This window comes from Camellia sinensis, chromosome 4, assembly GCF_055761805.1.
Source record: "Camellia sinensis isolate YWXY chromosome 4, ASM5576180v1, whole genome shotgun sequence".
Classification (NCBI taxonomy): Eukaryota; Viridiplantae; Streptophyta; class Magnoliopsida; order Ericales; family Theaceae; genus Camellia; species Camellia sinensis.
This window is the reverse complement of record NC_138964.1, coordinates 169,033,931-169,055,273: the sequence shown is the minus strand read 5'-3', so window position 1 is coordinate 169,055,273 and position 21,343 is coordinate 169,033,931. Positions and strand designations below refer to the sequence as shown.

At 35.3% G+C, this 21,343-nt stretch overlaps 1 long non-coding RNA gene across 1 annotated transcript; it reads right to left on the bottom strand.

Annotated features, from left to right (window-relative positions):
- Nucleotides 1-1,190: 1,190 nt before the first annotated feature.
- LOC114288809 (uncharacterized) lies at nt 1,191-2,910 on the bottom strand. Its single transcript, XR_003638433.2, has 2 exons — nt 2,797-2,910; nt 1,191-1,405 (listed from the first exon to the last, which is right to left on the bottom strand). It is a non-coding gene; the product is annotated as an uncharacterized LOC114288809 (long non-coding RNA).
- Nucleotides 2,911-21,343: the final 18,433 nt, after the last annotated feature.

Here is a 21,343-nt window from a genome sequence, read left to right as displayed (position 1 = left end):
TCACGTTCTATTCGATTTTGGCGCATCACATTCTTTTATATCAACATCGTGTGTTAAACCATTAGGTCTTGAATGTGAACCTTTAGAAACTACTTTATGTGTTGCATCACCCTTGAGAGGAAGTATTAGGGTAGGATTAATCTGTCGAGGGTGTGAATTAGAAGTGTCAGGGTTACACTTGAGTTGCGACCTTCGGGTCATGAACATGTCCGATTTTGACATAATCTTGGGTATGGATTGGTTATCCGCCCACTGAGTAGTGATTGATTGCTACTACAAGAGGGTGACGGTTTGCACATCTAGTGGAATGTGTTTTCAATTTAAGGGGGACATGGAGGATTCCCTGAGCACGACAAATCGTAAAATGCAGTGGCATCAACAATTTGCTGGATGGTTAGCAAATTTGATTATTAATGAAAAAGCCCAATCAGAATTAAATCTTTCGCATGTAGTTTATGAATACGCTGATGTTTTTCCTGAGGAATTGCCAGGATTACCACCACATCATGATGTAGATTTTAGTATCGAGTTACAAGCGGGTACTGCACCAATATCCCTGACATCCCACCATATGGCTCCTGCCGAACTTCAGGAATTGTAGACGCAACTGCAAGAATTACTAGAAAAAGGGATTTATCCGACCAAATACCTCACCGTGGGGAGCACCAGTTCTACTTGCAAAGAAAAAGGACGGAACACTAAGATTGTGCATAGATTATCGGCAACTCAATCGGGTGACGATCAAGAACCGATATCCACTTCCACGGATTGATGACCTATTTGACCAGCTTCGAGGTTCAAAGTGCTATTCAAAGATTGATCTTAGATCTAGCTATCACCAATTGCAGGTCGCGGATGATGATATACCAAAAACTGCTTTCCGAACCCGATATGGCCACCACAAATTTGTGGTAATGCCCTTTGGATTAACCAATGCGCCAGCCGTGTTCATGAGCTTGATGAATAAGATTTTTACTCCGTACTTGGACTAATTCGTGGTGGTGTTTATTGATGACATTCTAGTCTATTCATTGTCTGAAGAAGAACACAAGCAACACTTGAGAGTGGTTCTCCAGGTTTTAAGAGACAACCAGCTGTACACGAAAGCAAGTAAATGTGAGTTCTGGTTGAAGGAAGTCCATAACTTTTGGGCCGTTAAATACGTAAAATAATACGACACAAGTAGGATAGATAACCAAAACATCTTATTATACATATATAACCAGAGTTAATATCACAGATAATTCATTTATATTCCATTACAGGATTACCAAAACATTGCCAAACGAAAAGTCAAAAGGAAAAAAAAAAACTACTAGTCTAAGTCTTCATATGAACCACAGCTCCAACACTTCATCTTATTTGCCTTTGAAATAACCTTCACCGTTGTAAATTGCTTCATCACCTGGCATGACACGCCATGAACTTGGAATGCCAGTAAAAACACACACACCCCATTTCTTCTATCAACCAATCAACCATACACAGAATAAATTGGTTAACATAACATACAATCTTACAACAAGGATCTATGAATTAGTAGTTAGACTAGACATCTAGAATCCCCCAAAGAGATTTTTCTACCCAACCACAAGGATTGAACATCGGACTATTCAGAACTCTTCCTTTTGCTGCTTTGCAGACCTTACCACCTATGTCCACCTCCCTGGTTATTTACCGGTCAGTGACATTGATGGACCTCAAAAGGGACGGCCAAACAAGTGGGCTCCCTTACACCCTGAAACCACCGCATAGAGTCTGAATACATCCGTGTCAACCTAGGGGCTCGCTTAGACCGCTTGCGCAAGACTTAACTCCTTTGGTTTTCATCCCATCATAATTCATGTCATTCATATGTATTTTACATAAATCATTCTAAAACACAAGGGTGAACGTCGCCCATTACCAACCCCTTTCCATTTCCCGTTTATTAGATCTTTTGCTAAGCAAGTTAGTCATATTCGGTAATTCGATAATATAAAACAGCATGAGACAAACATAAGAGACGAAATATAGCCCATGATAGTCATACATAAGTATGGTACTGCAAGCAAATAACATTAGGCATGCTTTGAAATACTTAGAGGCAAATAACACAATAAAACACCATTTCCAGCACTGTTCAGTTCTGCAGGGCCAACAAGAATGCTTTGGGAAAAATACTTCTAGGTCAAATTAGGGGCTGAAATTGCACAGAAATAATAATTAACCTGTCTAGTTTCAATTCCAATTCGCGGAATTTGCATAGAACCTCCAGAAATTCATCTACAAGCTATATTCAAAAATCTGTCCAGATTTGTTACCCCTTGGGAAAACTAGATTTCCTCATAATCTACCCAATAATTTTCACCCAAATAAATTCCATTGGAAAGAGGATTCAGAATTATAAATTTTGACAGAAGAACCAACATGAGATGATTTTTCTGAAATTTTATAAAATTGCAAGAAGTGGGTTGTTTTTCAGAGACTCAGGACCAGATTTTTAAATAAAATATCCAAGCCCTAAAAACACATAATTAGGGGCTAATAAAATTATCACAAGCTCTAAACACACCAAATAGCCTACACTAAATTCAGATTTGAAAAATAAATATGTTTGATATTTCTTTTAAATTAGAGAAGTTGCAGCAATACATAATTTGACAAATTTGTAAGGTAAAGTCACTAAATCAAACCCACACTTTTATGCACATCAAAAACCCTATTTCCCATTAATATGCAACACAAGAGGGCATCTAAACAATAGGATGGGATGGTGAAAGAATTGGAGAAGACAAGAGGAAGAAGTGTTCTTACCTTGACTCAAGAAGGAACCCTTTTCTTCCTTTTCTTTTTTTCTTCTTCTCTACTTCCCTCTAATCACACTCTCCTTCTCTCATCCTCTCCTTGGCTGATATGTGTGTTTTTGTGTGGAATTGAGACAAGGCTCTCAATTTATAGGAAATAAGCTTGGGTCCTAGCTTAATGACTAAGGAAGGCATAAATAACTAGATTTTTTTTTATTTTGTTTTTTCAACCAATTTTCCACCAAAATATCATTTATAACACCTATGTACATATTCAAATAAATAATAATATTCTATTCAAATAAATAATAAATATTCAAATGATTAATAAATGAAAGAATAACAAAAACAAAAATAGAAATAACAATAAAATGTATGAATTAATTTATAAACTAGGAGGTAAGTAAACAAAAACCAAGTTTTAGGGTATTTCCAATTATAAAGTTGTGTTCTATGATTTAATTATGATAATATATAATAAAATTATCCTTTATTGGGTCACTTTGCAGACTTTTACGAAACTAGGCGCTAAAATGCTATTAACCTAAGTCTTAGGGTTACACATGTAATCACCAAAAATTAGGATATCTACAACCTATCCCCCTTAAATAAATTTCGTTCTCGAAATTAAATCATACCTCACTTCTCAAATAGTTGTGAATAATTTGCCCGCGTTGCATCTTCACGTTCCTAGGTGAACTCTTCAATACCATGGTGACACCAGAGTATCTTAAGAAGTTAAATTGTCTTTCCTCAAAAGTTATTTTCTTGTCTGTCCATAATTGCTACTGGTCCCTCCTCAAAGGTAGCGTCTTTGTTGAGTTGGATTTCTTCCCAGTTGATGATGTGAGAAGGGTGCATTATGTACTTCCTCAATATAGATACGTGGAATACATCATGTACTCCGACCAATTACAGGGGTAGAGCCAATTAGTACGTAACCTCTGTTAGAAATGGTTTGAAAATTCTGGGTAAAACAGGATTTTTTCCTAATTTTGGTCAATTATTTAGGTGGGACCCGAATGCCAAAGTTGGCGGGTCTAAGTGGTAACGCATTCTATGCCGTGTTGTGATTCACGTGGTATATTTGGTTGCTCAAAACCATTATCGGGTGAATGGAAAATTGAAGCCAAAGTGAGCTCCATGGAAATGGAGTTTTGGTAGAAATTTCTTAAGGTTGGAAAAATGGCTTGTCCCACATTGATTTGGTGGGAAATTTTGAGTGGGTTATGAGGCATGGGATTGGAACTTGGGGTGTGCCCCAAGCGGTACCCAAGTTTTGTAGAGAGGGAGGTTATGGGCAAAATGCGCTAGACCCATTGGACCCAAAAATCACCGCACGCGTCGCTGTCCGGTCGGGCGGGCTGGGCACGAGTGTGTGGTAATCTTTTCGGGTCAAAAACATTTGAACTTAGATTTTATTTTTTGAAATAATTTGTCTAAAAATTCATTCCGAATTTCTGTCCATATTAATTTCAAATTTTTTAATTCAAAATTTTATTTGCATCTCTTCAGAAATTTTGTACAGTTTTGGATCTGTCCAAAACTGAATCTGTTCTATTCAAATTCAAATCCACCCGAATAGATTTCAGATCTATTTAATTTTCAAATTCAAACAGATTCGGTTATCTGTCCAAACAGTGCCAACATATTTTGTATCTGTTTAATTTAAATTGAACAGGTATTGTACCTGTTTAATTCAAAACTAGCAGTCACCAAGCCACCACTTCACCTATATAAATAGGCAGTCCTTCATTTAGTTTTTTACAACAATTTTCGTATTTTCTCCTCTGCTAAAATTCTCTCCATTTTGCTGCATATAATTTCTGTGAGAATGAGTGTAAACACTTAGTGTGTTTATTGGGCAAACAATTTGTAGTGCTACTATTGTTTGCTGGTGATCATTTCATCTTGGAAGATAGACGTCCATATTTTGAAAGCACCGTGGAGAGGACGAATCTGTCTTAAGGACACAGTGTCGAACAATGGACTTGATCATAATAATATTCAAGATATTAATCAAGTAAGTTATTTATTTATTTTATGTTTTATTATTATTTATTTAAATCAGATTTTAATTTTGTTTTTGTAACAAAATAAAATCTGTTTTTATTTATTTAATTCTATTTTTAATTTGATTTTTGTAATCAAACATTCATTCTCCTTTCCTATTTTTCTTTTATATTCTGTTTGTCGTTTAGTACCCAAACAGAATTAATTAATTGAAATACAGTGAAGATTGTCGAACAACCTCTCCAATTTTCTAAAGTATCTCGAAGGGTCCGATATATCGAGGTGATAATTTTCCTTTCTTTCCAAAATGAATGATACCTCGGTAGGGCTGAATTTTCAAGGCAACATCACCGACAATAAAAGTTAGAGGTCTTCTTTATCTGCATAACTCCTCTGACAAAATTGTCCATAACCCATAGGTCCCAGGTTTGAAACCTGGCTCTGATACCAACTTGTAACGCCCCAGAATTCATGACAAAAAAAAAACAGAGTACATAATACAACTCAAACAGGATAGATAACCAAACATCTTGATATACACATATAAGCAAAGTTAATACCATAGCTAATTTATTTGTGTTCCGCAATAGGATTACAAACACTGACTTGCCAAAAGTCAAAGTAAAAAAAAACTACTAGTCTAAGTCTTCAAGTGAACCACAGCTCCAACATTTCATCTTGGTTACCTTCGGGATAACTTTCACCATCGTAAACTGTTTCCTCACCTGGCATGACACGCCATGAGCTTGGAATGCCCAGTTAAAACACACACACACCCACAAATATTCTATCAACCAGTCAACCATATACATAGCAAATCAGGCAACATAACATACGTTCTATGAATTAGTAGTTAGACTAGACATATAGAATCCCCCAAAGAGATCCTTCTACCCAACCACAAGGATTGAACACCGGACTATTCAGAACTCCCCCTTTTGCAGCTTTGCAGACCTTACCACCTATGCCCACCATCCGGTTATTTACCTATCAGTGGCATTGATGGACCTTAAAAGGAACGGCCAAACAAGTGGGCTTGCTTACACCCAAATCGTGCCTAGGGCTCGCTTACACCCTGCACATACCATATTAAATCGTGCCTAGGGCTCGCTTACACCTTGCACATACCATACCAAAGGGCTCGCTTGCACCCTAAAACCACCGCATAGAGTTTGAATACATCATGTTGGACAATCTTCACTGTATTTAAAAGATTTAATTCTATTGTGTACACAACAACAATTAGAATTTAAAGAAATAAAGAAAAGGAGAGAAATTGTTTGATTACAAAAATCAAACTCGAAATAATAAATAAATAAATAAAAACAGATTTTATTTTGTTACAAAAACAAAATTAAAATCTGATTTAAATAAATAAAAACAACACTGAAAATAAATTAAATAACTTACTTGATTTAATTTCTTCGAATTATTTTCTGATCAAGTCCAATCTTAGTCTTTTTAGGAACAGGAACTTCAACTTTTGCCAAACACCCCCACACTTTTAAGTATTTGTAGGAAGGTGGTCGACCTTTCCACAATTCATAAGGAGTGCTGTTGGTTTTCTTGTGGGGTATTCTATTAAGAACATAATTAGTAGACAATATTGCTTCCCCCCACAAGTTCTGTGGTAAACCTGAACTTAGTAACGTGGCATTCATCATTTCTTTGAGGGTTCTATTCTTCCTTTCAGCAATTCCATTTTGCTGTGGAGAATAAGGGGCTGTAGTTTGGTGAATAATGCCATGTTGTGCACAAAATTCATTTAATGGTGCATCATATTCACCACCCCTATCACTTCTAACCATTTTAATGGTTTTACCAAGTTGATTTTCAACTTCTGTTTTGTAGAGTTTAAACATTTCTAAGGCTTCATCTTTACTTCTATGTAAATAAACATAACAATATCTTGTGCAATCATCGATAAATGTTATGAAATATTTTTTGTCTCCTCTAGTTTGAATAAATTTTAAATTACATACATCAGTATGAATTAATTCTAGAGGTTCGGTTTTTCTTTCAACCGATTTAAATGGAGCCTTAGTTAGTTTCGCTTCTACACAAATTTCACATTTATGATTAGGATTAATTTCAAACTTTGGTATATGATCTAAACCAATTAATCTACGCAAAGTATCAAAATTCACATGTCCTAATCTACCATGCCATAAATTTGACTCAAGAATATAAACAAAAGATGTGTTATTCTTATTCATAACAATTTTTGGTACAACTGTCATTACATTCAACTTAAAGAGACCATCACTCATGTATCCCTTACCAACATACATACCACTCTTTGTTAATACAAATTTATCAGACTGAAAGACAAGTCTAAATCCATTTTTACTTAACAAAGAACCAGAAACTAAATTCTTCCTGATGTCAGGTACATGCAGTACGTTGTTGAGGGTCAGTTCTTTCCCTGATGTCATCTTCAAGATAACTTTTCCTTGTCCAACCACAGTAGAAGTATAAGAATTTCCCATAAAAAGTTGTTCACCATTTGCAGCCTCATTGTAGGTAGTGAACATTTTCTTGTCCGCACATATGTGACGAGTTGCTCCAGTGTCAACCCACCACTCTTTGGGATTTCCAACCAAGTTAGCCTCAGACACCACAGTAGAGAGGTTGATGTCATTCACTCCGTTAGAGATGTAATCCAATTCTGTTACATTGGCCTGATTGGTGGTCTTCTTACTTGTACTTCCATGATTCTTCTTAGGGCGGCGGCAGTCAGAAGCTCGATGTCCAGTTTTGCCACAGTTATAGCATTTTCCTTTGAACTTCTTGCTACTATCGCCTTGTTTAGGACCATCTCCAGTAAACTTCCTCTTTTTGTTATGTGGTTTATGAACTTGTTCAACCACATTAGCCTTGGACTCAATGGGATTTTTTCCATTCCTCTTTTCAGCCTTTCGGTTATCTTCCTCAATTCTTAATCTTACAATCAATTCATCCATAGTCATCTCTTTGCGTTTATGTTTTAAATAATTTTTGAAATTTTTCCAAGCTGGTGGTAACTTTTCCACTAAAGCAGCGACTTGGAATGACTCGCTAAGAGACATATCTTCTAAATGAATATCATGCAAAATTATTTGAAAACTTTGAACTTGAGATATTACCATTTGGGAGTCTACCATAACAAAGTCCAAAAATTTACCGACGACAAATTTCTTTGTGCCGGCATCTTCTGTCTTGTATTTCTTCTCCAAAGAATCCCACAATTCTTTTGCTGTTTTCAGAGGACTGTATACATTATACAGCATATTGTCAAGGCCATTTAGGATGTAGTTTCTGCACAGGAAATCTGAATGTTTCCAAGCATCTACAGCGGCAACAACTTGCCGATCACTTTCACCCTTTTTAAGTGCTGGAGCCTCTTCATGGAGAAACCGGGCCAAATTAAGAGTCGTAAGATAGAACAGCATCTTCTGCTGCCATCTCTTAAACTCGGTACCGTTAAATTTTTCCGGTTTTTCTCCATGATTGATTGGTACATGAACATGGTTCTGCATAGGGACCGATGTAGGTGTAACAATAGGAGTACCACTGCCAGATGCAGTTTCAGTTGTAGTAGCCATAATCTCTGATTACAAAAATCAGAAAAAATTAAAACACAAATTAATTTTCTAGTTACTAAAACCAGAAAATAAATTATAACAACAAAATAATTTTATTTTCCTTGTTACTAAAACTAGAAAAATAAAATATCACAATAATTTTCTGTAATACCAAATAATATTCTGCAATTGTTAATGACACCAGTATATTACTACTAGTTGTCAAAGAAAAGAGACAGTATATTACTACTATCTGTCAAATAGCATAAATCACTATTTGTTTTTCCAACCAGAATATTACTTTGAAAACACAGAAAATTAAATACAATGAAGATACCAAAAAAGGAGCCTGTCTTAAGATAGTTGGACAATCTTCACTGTATTTAAAAGATTTAATTCTATTGTGTACACAACAACAATTAGAATTTAAAGAAATAAAGAAAATGAGAGAAATTGTTTGATTACAAAAATCAAACTCGAAATAATAAATAAATAAATAAAAACAGATTTTATTTTGTTACAAAAACAAAATTAAAATCTGATTTAAATAAATAAAAACAACACTGAAAATAAATTAAATAACTTACTTGATTTAATTTCTTCGAATTATTTTATGATCAAGTCCAGTGTTTGACACTGTATCCTTAAGACAGATTTGTCCTCTCCACGGTGCTTTCAGAATTTGGACGTCTATCTCCCAGGATGAAATGATCTACCACAAATAATAGCAGCACTACAAATTGTTTGCCTTACGAACACACTAAGTGTTTACACTCTTTCTTTCAGAAATAAAATGCAACAAAATGAAGAATAGAATAAGCAGAGGTGAAATACGAAATTTCTGAATGAATAACATCAAATGAGGGTGGTCCTATTTATAGATGTAAAGGTGGCTCTTGGTTTTAAATTGAACAGGTATGATACCTGTTGGTTTTGAATTCAAACAGATTTGAATCTGTTAATAATTCAAACAGATAGCAAAAAACGGGAAGGGCCCTGTTTGGGTGTGCACTAATTCCAAACTAGTTTATTTCTGTTTGAAAACGGGAAGGGCCCTGTTTGGATGTACAGAAAATCCAAATCAGTTTAATTTGAATTCTGGATTTTATTTTACCAAAAATAAAATTAAATTCAAATGTTTTTGACCCAAAAAGTTTAGTATTGGGCCGAACAAGCCCAACCCAACCACACACCACGCACCCGCACCCAGCCCGCCCTACCGGACGGGCGGCGGGGCGCGCGCGTGTGTAGTGATTTTTGGGTCCAATGGGTCTAGCCCATTTTGCCTATAACCTCTCTCTCTAAAACATTTGGGTACCCCTTGGAGCACACCCCAAGTACCAAACCCATGCCTTATAAACCTTTTCAAAACTTCCCACCAAATCAATGTGGGACAAGCGATTTTACAACCTTAAGGAATTTCCACCAAAACTCCATTTCCATAGAGCACACTTTGGCTTCAATTTCCCATTCACTCGGTAATGGTTTTGAGCAACCAAATATACCACGTGAATCACAACGCGGCATAGAACGCGTTACCACTTTGACCCGAGTAAATCGACGCTCGGGGCCCACCTAAAAAATAGACCAAACTTGAGAAAAAATTCTGATTTTACCCAGAATTTTTCTACCATTTCCAACACATCCGTGTCAACCTAGGGGCTTACTTAGACTACTTGCGCAAGACTTAAATCATTTGGTATTAATCCCATCATAATTCATGTCATTCATATGTATATTACATAAATCATTCTGAAACACAAAGGTGAACGTTGCCCATTACCAACCCCTTTCCATTTCCCGTTTATTAGATCTTTTGCTAAGCAAGTTAGTTACATAAAAGAGCATGAGACAAACATAAGAGAGGAAATATAACCCATGATAAGAATACATAAGTATGGTAAGGCAAGCAAATAATATTAGGCATGCTTTGACATACTTAAAGACAAATAACACAATAAAACACCATTTCCAGCATTGTTCGGTTCTGTAGGGCTAACAAGAGTGCTTTGGGAAAAATACTTTCAGGTCAAATTAGGGGCTGAAATTGCACAGAAATAATAATTAACCTGTCTAGTTTCAATTCTAGTTCTCAGAATTTGCACAGCACCTACAGAAATTCATCTACAAGCTATATTCGAAAACCTATCCAAATTTGTCACCCTTTGGGAAAACTAGCTTTCCTCTCAATCTACCCAATGATTTTCACCCAAATAAATTCCATTGGAAAGAGGACTCAAAATCCTAAATTTTTATAGAATAACCAACCTGAGATGATTTTTCTGGAATTTTATAAAATTGCGAGAAGTGAACTGTTTTTCAGAGACTCATGACCAGATTTTTAAACAAAATATCCAAGCCCTAAAAACACACAATTAGGGGCTAATAAAATTATCACAAACTCTAAACACACCAAATAGCCTACAAAATTTAGAATTGAGAAATAAATAAATTTGATATTTCTTTTAAATTTGAGAAGTTACAGCAGTGCCTAATTTGACAGATTTGCAACACAATGTCACTAACTCAAACCCACGCTTTTATACACACCAAATGCTCTATTTCTCATTAATATGCAACACAAGAGGGCATCTAAACAATAGGATGGGATGGTGAAAGAATTGGAGAAGACAAGAGGAAGAAGTGTTCTTACATTCTTGAATCACTTTTTCTTCTTTTTCTCTTTTTTTTTTTTCCCTTCTTCTCTACTTCCCTTGATCACACTCTCCCTCTCTCACCCTCTCCCTGAGCTGCTAAAAACGTGAGAGAGGAATTGAGACAATGCATCTCAATTTTATAGGCCAAGAATTGGGTTAAAAGGACCATTCTACCCTTCTAACTTAATGCCTAAACAACTTATAAATGTCTAGATATTTTTCCCACTAATTTACTACTAATTTGCTCAAACTAAAAATTAAAATAAATAATAAAACTATTTTTTTATTTTTTTTAAATATATTTATAGCTATTTATTTGCTCAAATAAATAATAAGGATTCAAAGAATTAGTAAATTTGCAACTAGGCTAAAAAAAATAAAATGTATGAATTAATTTAGAAACTAGGAGATAAAATAAATAAAAGCCAAGTGTTAGGGTATTTCCAATTATAAAGTGGTGTTCTAAGATTTAAAATTATTCTTTATTGGGCCATTATGCAGACTTTTATGGAACTAGGGGCTAAAATGCTATTAACCTAAGGCTTAGGGTTTCACGTGTAGTTACCAAACATTAGGGTCTTTACAACCTATCCCCCTTAAATAAATTTTGTCCTCGAAATTAAATCATACCTCACGTCTCAAATAGTTGTGGATAATTTGATCGCATCGCGTCTTCATGTTCCCAGGTGAACTCTTCAATACCGTGGTGATGCCAAAGTATCTTAAGAAGTTGAATTGTCTTTCCTCGCAAGTTCTTTTATTGTCTGTCTATAATTGCTACTGGCCCCTTCTCAAAGGTAGTGTCTTCGTTGAGTTGGATTTTTTCCTAGTTGATGAATCAAATTTACTAATTCTTTGAATCATTATTTTTTATTTGAGAAAATAAATATCTATAAATATATATTTTTTTTAAAATAGTTTTATTATTTATTTTAATTTTTAGTTGAGCAAATTAGTGGGAAAAAATATCTAGATATTTATAAGTTGCTTAGGCATTAAGTTAGAAGGGTAGAATGGTCCTTTTAACCTAATTCATGGCCTATAAAATTGAGAAGAATTGTCTCAATTCCTCTCTTACGTTTTTAGTAGCTCAGGGAGAGGGTGAGAGAGGGAGAGTGTGATCAAGGGAAGTAGAGAAAAAGGGAAAAAAAGAGAGAAAAAGAAGAAAAGTAATTCAAGAAGGTAAGAACACCTCTTCCTCTTGTCTTCTCCAATTCTTTCACCATCCCATCCTATTGTTTAGATGCCCTCTTGTGTTGTATATTAATGGGAAATAGAGCATTTGGTGTGTATAAAAGCGTGGGTTTGAGTTAGTGACATTGTCTTGCAAATCTGTCAAATGAGGCACTGCTGTAACTTCTCAAATTTAAAAGAAATATCAAATTTATTTATTTCTCAAATCTGAATTTAGTGTAGGCTATTTGGTGTGTTTAGAGCTTGTGATAATTTTATTAGCCCCTAATTGTGTGTTTTTAGGGCTTGGATATTTTGTTTAAAAATCGGGTAACATAACATACGTTCTACGAATTAGTAGTTAGACTAGACATCCAGAATCCCCCAAAGAGATCCTTCTACCCAACCACAAGGATTGAAAATCGGACTATTCAGAACTCCCCATTTTGCTGCTTTGAAGACCTTACCACCTATGCCCACCATCCGGTTATTTACCTGTCTATGGCATTGATGGACCTCAAAAGGGACGGCCAAACAAGTGGGCTCGCTTACACCCAAACCGTACATAGGGCTCGCATACACCCTGCACATACCATACCATACCAAATTGTGCCTAGGGCTCGCTTACACTCTGCACATATCATACCAAAGGGCAAGCTTTCACCCTGAAACCACGGCATAGAGTCTGAATACATCCGTGTCAACCTAAGGGCTTGCTTAGACTACTTGCGCAAGACTTAAATCATTCTGAAGTACAAGCGTGAATGTCACCCATTACCAACCCGTTTCTATTTCCCATTTATTAGATCTTTTGCCAAGCAAGTTAGTCACATTTGTTAATTCGGTAATATAAAAGAGCATGAGACAAACATAAGAGAGGAAATATAGCCCACGATAGTCATACATAAGTATGGTTAGGCAAGTAAATAACATTAGGCATGCTTTGAAATACTTAGAAACAAATAACATAATAAAACACCATTTCCAGCATTGTTCGGTTCTACAGGGCTAAAAAGAGTGCTTTGGGAAAAATACTTCCAGGTCAAAATACGGGCTGAAATTGCATAGAAATAATAATTAACCTGTCTAGTTTCAATTCTAATTCTCAGAATTTGCACAGCACCTCCAAAAATTCTAAAAGTCATTTGGTTTTAATTCCATACACATGTATATTACATAAATCATTCTGAAGCACAAGCGTGAATGTCACCCATTACCAACCTCTTTCCATTTCCCATTTATTAGATCTTTTGCCAAGCAAGTTAGTCACATTTGTTAATTCGGTAATATAAAAGAGCATGAGACAAACATAAGAGAGGAAATATAGCCCACGATAGTCATGCATAAATATGGTTAGGCAAGTAAATAACATTAGGCATGCTTTGAAACACTTAGAAACAAATAACATAATAAAACACCATTTCCAGCATTGTTCGGTTCTACAGGGCTAAAAAGAGTGCTTTGGGAAAAATACTTCTAGGTCAAAATACGGGCTGAAATTGCATAGAAATAATAATTAACCTGTCTAGTTTCAATTCTAATTCTCAGAATTTGCACAGCACCTCCAGAAATTTATCTACAAGCTATATTCGAAAACCTGTCCAAATTTGTCTCTCTTTGGGAAAACTAGATTTCCTCTCAATCTACCCAATGATTTTCACCCAAATAAATTCCATTGGAAAGAGGACTCAAAATCCTAAATTTGTATAGAAGAACCAACTTGAGATGATTTTTTTGGAATTTTATAAAATTGCAAGAAGTGAACTATTTTTCTGAGACGCAGGACCAGATTTTTAAACAAAATATCCAAGCCCTAAAAACACACAATTAGGGGCTAATAAAATTATCACAAGCTCTAAACACACCAAATAGCCTACACTAAATTCATATTTGAGAAATAAATAAATTTGATGTTTCTTTTAAATTTGAGAAATTACAACAGTGCCTAATTTGACAGGTTTGCAACACAATGTCACTAACTCAAACCCACATTTTTATACACACCAAATGCTCTATTTCCCATTAATATGCAACACAAGAGGGCATCTAAACAATAGGATGGGATGGTGAAAGTTATCCCGAAGGCAGCCAAGATGAAATGTTGGAGCCGTGATGCACTTGAAGACTTAGACTAGTAGTTTTTTTTTACTTTAACTTTTGGCATGTCAGTGTTTGTAATGGCGGAACACAAATGAATTAACTATGGTATTAACTTTGCTTATATGTGTATATTAAGATGTTTGGTTATCTATCTTGTTTGAGTTGTATTATGTACTCTCTCTTTTTCTTTTTCTTTTTTTGGTCATGAATTTTGAGGCGTTACAATTAGTGTATTTTTTTCAAACGTAACATTCAAATGTAAGACGTGAAATTTTTTTTCAAACGTAATAACGTAGCATTCTAAAAAAATTCCTTAGTGTACTTTTAATAACATAATATTCCAAAAAAACTCTCTAGTGTACTTTTATGAAATATAACAACGTAACACTCCAAAAAATCTGTTTATTTTTCCCAAATGTATCATTCCAATGTGACATACTAAAAAATTCCTTAGTATACTTTTCTCAAACTCCTTAGTGTATTTTTTTCGAAACATAACACTCCAATCAATATAACACACAAAACTCCTTAGTGTACTTTTTTCAAACGTAGCACTCTAATGTAACACCACAAAACCATACTAACAGAAATGTAGATTTCCAAACTCGACAACCAACATTTTAGCCACCAATCCCCCCCAAAAAAATCTTTCACACCTCACATTTCCATTCACATCCCAAAAATGAATTAGAAAATTAGAAAAATAAATCACAAAAAGACATTCACTTAAACCTAAATTAGCATATCATTCGTCCTATGCATGGGATAAAAAAAATATATTATTTAATAAAAATATGATAATTATATTTATTTATTTTTTATATTTTGTAAAATAAAATTTAAATGGAAGCTAATCAATCGGGATTTTCTTAATTGTTTAAAATTAAAAAAAATCAAAAAAATTAGTATGAGATATTGATCATAAGGCTTCTCATTAAAAATCTCATTTTACTTGTATAAATGAAAGTATAAGATTCCTTTTATGTAAATGAAATAATTCATTTTTTCCTTCTTTTCTCGATGTAGGATTATAAAATAAAAGTTAAATGAAAGCTTGGCAATGAGAATTTTCTTAATTGTTTAAAAGTTAACAATTGATTGGGCGGGGAGTTTATTTCGAATCAAGCAATTTTAACCTTTTAATCTTTAATTAGGTCAATCTTTAATTTATTTCGAATCAAACAAATTTAACCAATATATTTTGATAAAACCACTAAAATCGAAATTAAACCAGCGAATTAGTCAAACCAACTATCGGCTAGGTGAAAGGACCAACCAACTTATACAAAAATTAATTAATTAAAACTTTTAAAATTTATTTTAATTTTAAAATTTAAATTGTCTTGAATTGAAACATACACAACACTATAATATTAAATGAGAGCATAAGGTTTATATAGTGAAACAATTCATTTTTTCCTTATTTTCCTAATGTGGGATTGTAAAATAAAAGTTAACAATTGTTTGGACGGAAAGTTTATTTCTAACCAAATAATCTCAGTCGTTCAATTTTTAATAAGGTCAATCTTAATTTATTTCAAATCAAACAAATCTAAACAATATATTTTGATAAAACAGCTAAAACTGTAGTTAAACCAGTGAATCAGTCAAAGCGAAAACGATTCAGCCTAATCAGCTAAGTCAAAAGACCAACCAATTTACAACAAAATTAATTAATCTAAACCATTAAATTTTATTTTAAAATTTAAACCATCTGAACTGAAACATGCACAATACTATAATATTAAATGATAGTGTGGGGATATATTTTTTGAGTACCAACACGTGGCAAGGTGACGCCGTCGTGTCAGCCGAGGTGCCACGTGTCCTGGTCGTGACGCCGAGGTGATCTTGGAAAGGCCGAGGTTATCTCCGAAGATATCGGAATTCGAGATAAGTGGATAAGAGACAAGAGTCCTAGAATGAAAAGGGAACTCAACCTGGATGAGGGACAAAAGTCCTAGAATGAGAGAAGACTTCAGTTTGTATTAAGATAAGGCTCTTAGAGAGTTTATCCTAATCTTAATGGGAGTCCAAGATTAGCAGTAATCTTGAGTCCATAGAAGTTAGGCTTCTATTGGGACTAGGTTTATGTTGGCTATAAAAGAGAGGCACCCCCATGGGTCTAATGTATGCTTTTTATGCTTAAGCTTGTGAGTTTAGCACTTGATTATCTTTGAGAGATATACTGACTTGATCGTCGGAGTGCCCCCGGGTGGTTGAACCACCGCCGGAGACTTCTCTTTCTGTTGCAGGTTAACTAGAGGCCATCTATTCTGCCAGTGCTTTTCCAGCTGATTACTAGGCGGGCAGTGTGTTCAGAAAATCACCCACACAATTTGGCGTCGTCTGTGGGAAAGAAAGAAGAATAGATGGCCAATAATGGACAGAAGGATCAGATTAGAGACAATGTTCCTGCTGGGAGTGGGAGACCTATCGATCTCGACGTTGAAGGACGACCGCAACACAGAAACTTGTGACCAGAGTCACGGAGTGAAAGACGCCAGCCAGGAAGGTAACACACCAAAGACAACAGATCGAAGCGGATACTACAACGAAGATGACCTCCAGGTATGGAAGGATAGATACTTGCGGAGGAACGAAGACCCTTCCAGAAGGGATGCAAAGACATGGGGGCATGAGCGCTCCTAAGGAGATAACATTCAAGTATAGAAGAGCTCAACCTGAGTGAGCAAATCCCGGATCCCAAATCCGAGAAGACATGATCTCGGCCTAGATGAGTAGGTCCGAGAAAAGAAGAGCTCAACCTGAGTGAGCAGATCCAAGATTCCAGAAGATAAGATCTCAGGACCTGAGTCCGAGAATAGAAGAGCACAATGAGCAGATCTCAGATCCCAGAAGATAAAAAGGAAACACACAAGATCAGACTAAAGTTTGCCAGAATTGAGAAGTATACTAGAGCCGAGGAGGACATGCCGGGAACAAAGGCGTCGGAACAAGAAAAGAGAAACGGCTCGCCGATGCGAGGCCGAAAAATCAAACTCAGGTTGGAGCCATGTAAGATCAATAGAGAAACCAAGGCCAACAAACCTCGGCTTGAATTAAACCTCGGCGACAAGGTCGAAGCTACATGTATGATGAGAACCCAAGTGGATTTTAAGTTCACACTGGGGGGCAGAGAGAAGAAGAATGTGTTTAACGCTTGTTGAAATTTATAGCAATTTACGAGTTGAAGTTAAACCGAAGTAATGCTTAACGCTTGTTGAAATTTGTAGCAATTTACAAGTTGAAGTTAAGCCGAGATAATTGTTTATCTTCACTTGTTGAAATTTGTAGCAATTTACAAGTTGAAGTTAAGCCGAGATAATTGTTTACCTTCACTTGTTGAAATTTGTAGCAATTTACAAGTTGAAGTTAAGCCGAGATAATAGTTGAAGTTAAGCCGAGATAATTGTTTACCTTCACTTGTTGAAATTTGCAGCAATTTACAAGTTGAAGTTAAGCCGAGATAATTGTTTATCTTCACTTGTTGAAATTTGTAGCAATTTACAAGTTGAAGTTAAACTGAAGTAATGCTTAAACACTTGTTGAAATTTGTAGCAATTTACAAGTTGAAGTTAAGCCGAGATAATTGTTTATCTTCACTTGTTGAAATTTGTAGCAATTTACAAGTTGAAGTTAAACCGAAGTAATGCTTAAACACTTGTTGAAATTTGTAGCAATTTACAAGTTGAAGTTAAGCCGAGATAATTGTTTATCTTCACTTGTTGAAATTTGTAGCAATTTACAAGTTGAAGTTAAGCCGAGATAATTGTTTATCTTCACTTGTTGAAATTTGTAGCAATTTACAAGTTAAAGTTAAACCGAAGTAATGCTTAATGCTTGTTGAAATTTGTAGCAATTTACAAGTTAAAGTTAAACCAAAGTAATGCTTAACGCTTGTTGAAATTTGTAGCAATTTACAAGTTGGAGTTAAACCGAAGTAATGCTTAACTCTTGTTGAAATTTGTAGCAATTTACAAGTTGAAGTTAAGTCGAGATAATTGTTTACCTTCACTTGTTGAAATTTGTAGCAATTTACAAGTTGAAGTTAAGCCGATATATATTGTTTAACACTTGTGGAAATTTGTAACAATTTACAAGTAGATCATTGTTTAGCACTTGTTATAACTTAAGAAAAGTTTACGAAGTTGAGATTAAACTAGTATATGTTTATCCTTGTTGAAATTTGTAAGCAATTTACAGGACAAGTACTTGCCGAGGTAAAACGTCAGGTGGCATAACCGAGGTGTGTCACCCCGAGAAGATTGCACAAAGAAGGAAAAGTACATAAGATATGCAAAATATTCTAAGTATAGAATCATGCGAGAGCTGTTAGAAGAAGATCAAGACAGAATTCATAGTAATTGACACGCCCTCGCCATACAATATCGTCCATGCAATGGGGGCAGTTCCCTCAACATTGCACCAACTACCGCGGTTCCCAACAGAACATGGGATTGAAGAAGTCAGAGGGGATCAACTGCAGGCGGAGAATTGCTCCATGGCAGCAATGAAATCCACCTACAGCATTCGAGAACCAGAGAAGGCAAAGATTGAAAACGAGGACATAGAGGTATTAGATGATGTCGGCAAGGAGCCAACCGAGAGGAAGAAGTAGACAGACTTCTGGAGAACAGGGCCATTCAAGAAGTCAATTACCCGATATGGCTACCAAATACAGTGGAAGAGGGAATGATAATCAAGGAGCAAGGAATGTTAACATCGGCCAACAAACAGACATTTTTCAGAAGCAAAAAAGGTTGCATATGCAAAGAAAACAAAAGTACAAAGATGAAGACCCTAAGAACTAGGGACTAGGGTAAGAACGTCGGACTAATCTACTACAACGGTTGACGGTGGTTCAGCATTGGCAGTCAGCTGGGAGAGCTTCTCTACCATTATCTCGGCAACAATTTCAAGAAGGGACGTGGTTCTAAGACTATGCAGAAAACAGAAACGAAGGCAAGAATCTGGAAATACAACAAGAAAAACAAGAAGAGAAAAATCAGAGTCAAGAAGTTGACAAAGTTCAAGAATAAAGCCAAGTGCACAGGCACTAAGTAAGTATGTGAAGAACAAGAAAGTAATGACCCAGTCACGATGCTAGCAACAGAAAGCGGATATGACAAGAACAGTGCCAGGCATTCAAACAATTCAAAACTTAAAGAGAGACGAAAATAGAAGGCAACAGATGGCAAGTAAACAGATTCAAAAGAGTTATGAAAGATCAAGCTTAATAGCAAGTAAAGAGTTTATGAACCTACCAAGTGAAATGAACGCCAATATGAAAATCACCGGAGTCAAATAGATGACTGGAACTCGGGAACTCACCAGAGAGTGTGAGTGGAGCAGTTGCAAAGCTCTTGGAATTTACGAATTAATGGAACCAGAACCTCGGCTAGGAGGTGCGATTTCAAGCAGCTTGGAAGGCATGAATCTTGATACTTGACAGAAGTGGACAATAAAGTCCAGGAAACTTTGAGGTCGGCGAGTTTGATCTCGGACAGAGGGGCACAGATGAACGAACAGTGTAGGTTCCATCACCTCAGAATGCCGAGGTAATAGAACCTAGGGGGCAGTTATGGGGATATATTTTTTGAGTACCAACACGTGGCAAGGTGACGCCGACGTGTCAGCCGAGGTGCCACGTGTCCTGGTCGTGACGCCGAGGTGATCTCGGCAAGGCCAAGGTTATCTCCGAAGATATCGGAATCCGAGATAAGTGGATAAGGGACAAGAGTCCTAGAATGAAAAAGGAACTCAACCTGGATGAGGGACAAGAGTCCTAGAATGAGAGAAGACTTCAGTTTGTATTAAGATAAGACTCTTAGAGAGTTTATCCTAATCTTACTGGGAGTCCAAGATTAGCAGTAATCTTGAGTCCATAGAAGTTAGGCTTCTATTGGGACTAGGTTTATGTTGGCTATAAAAGAGAGGCAACCCCATGGGTCTAATGTATGCTTTTTATGCTTAAGCTTGTGAGTTTAGCACTTGATTATCTTTGAGAGATATACTGACTTGATCGTCGGAGTGCCCCCGGGTGGTTGAACCACCGCCGGAGACTTCTCTTTCTGTTGCAGGTTAACTAGAGGCCATCTATTCTGCCAGTGCTTTTCCAACTGATTATTAGGCGGGCAGTGTGGTCAGAAAATCACCCGCACAGATAGTATAAGATTCACTTTATATAAGTGAAACAACTCACTTTTTTTTTTTTCTTTTCTCAATGTGGGATTGTAATTATTTTAAAATTAAATATTATGAGAGTTTCAAAATCTCATATAAAATTATTTTTAAAATCAAAACGTCTAATTGTGTAAATTAAAAGTTAAATGGAAGCTAACTAATGGAGATTTTCTTAATTGTTTAAAATTAAGAAAATAAAAAAAAATGGTATGGATTATATGGCTTCACACTAAAAATTTTCTTTTGTTTATATAAATGAAAGTATAAGATTCATTTTATATAAGTGAAACAATTCACTTTTTTCCTTATTTTCCTGATGTGGGATTGTAAACTAAAAATTAAATAGAAGCTAACCAACAAGGATTTTCTTAATTGTTTAAAATTAAGAAATTTCAATAATTTATGTAAATTGGAGCATAAGAGTCACTTTATGTAAATGAAATAATTCACTTTTTTCTTTTTTTTTTTCCAATTTGGGATTGTAAAATAAAAGGTAAATGGAAGTTAGCTCATGAGAATTTTCTTAATTGTTTAAAATTAAGAAAATTCAATAATTTTAGAATGAGGGTTTGGAGCTTCTAGAAGGCTTCTCCCTTAAAACTCCCTTTATGAGATTTATTTTATAGAAGTGAAATAATTCATTTTTTCTTTATTTTCCTAATGTGGGATTGTAACACTTTATATAAGTGAAATAACTCTCTTTTTTTCTCGATATGGGATTGTAATTATTTTAAAGTTAAATATTATGAAAGTTTCAAAATCTCATATAAAAATTTTTTAAAATCAAAATCCCTATGTGGGATTGTAAAATAAAAGTTAAATGGAAGCTAGCCAATGGGGATTTCCTTAATTGTTTAAAATTAAG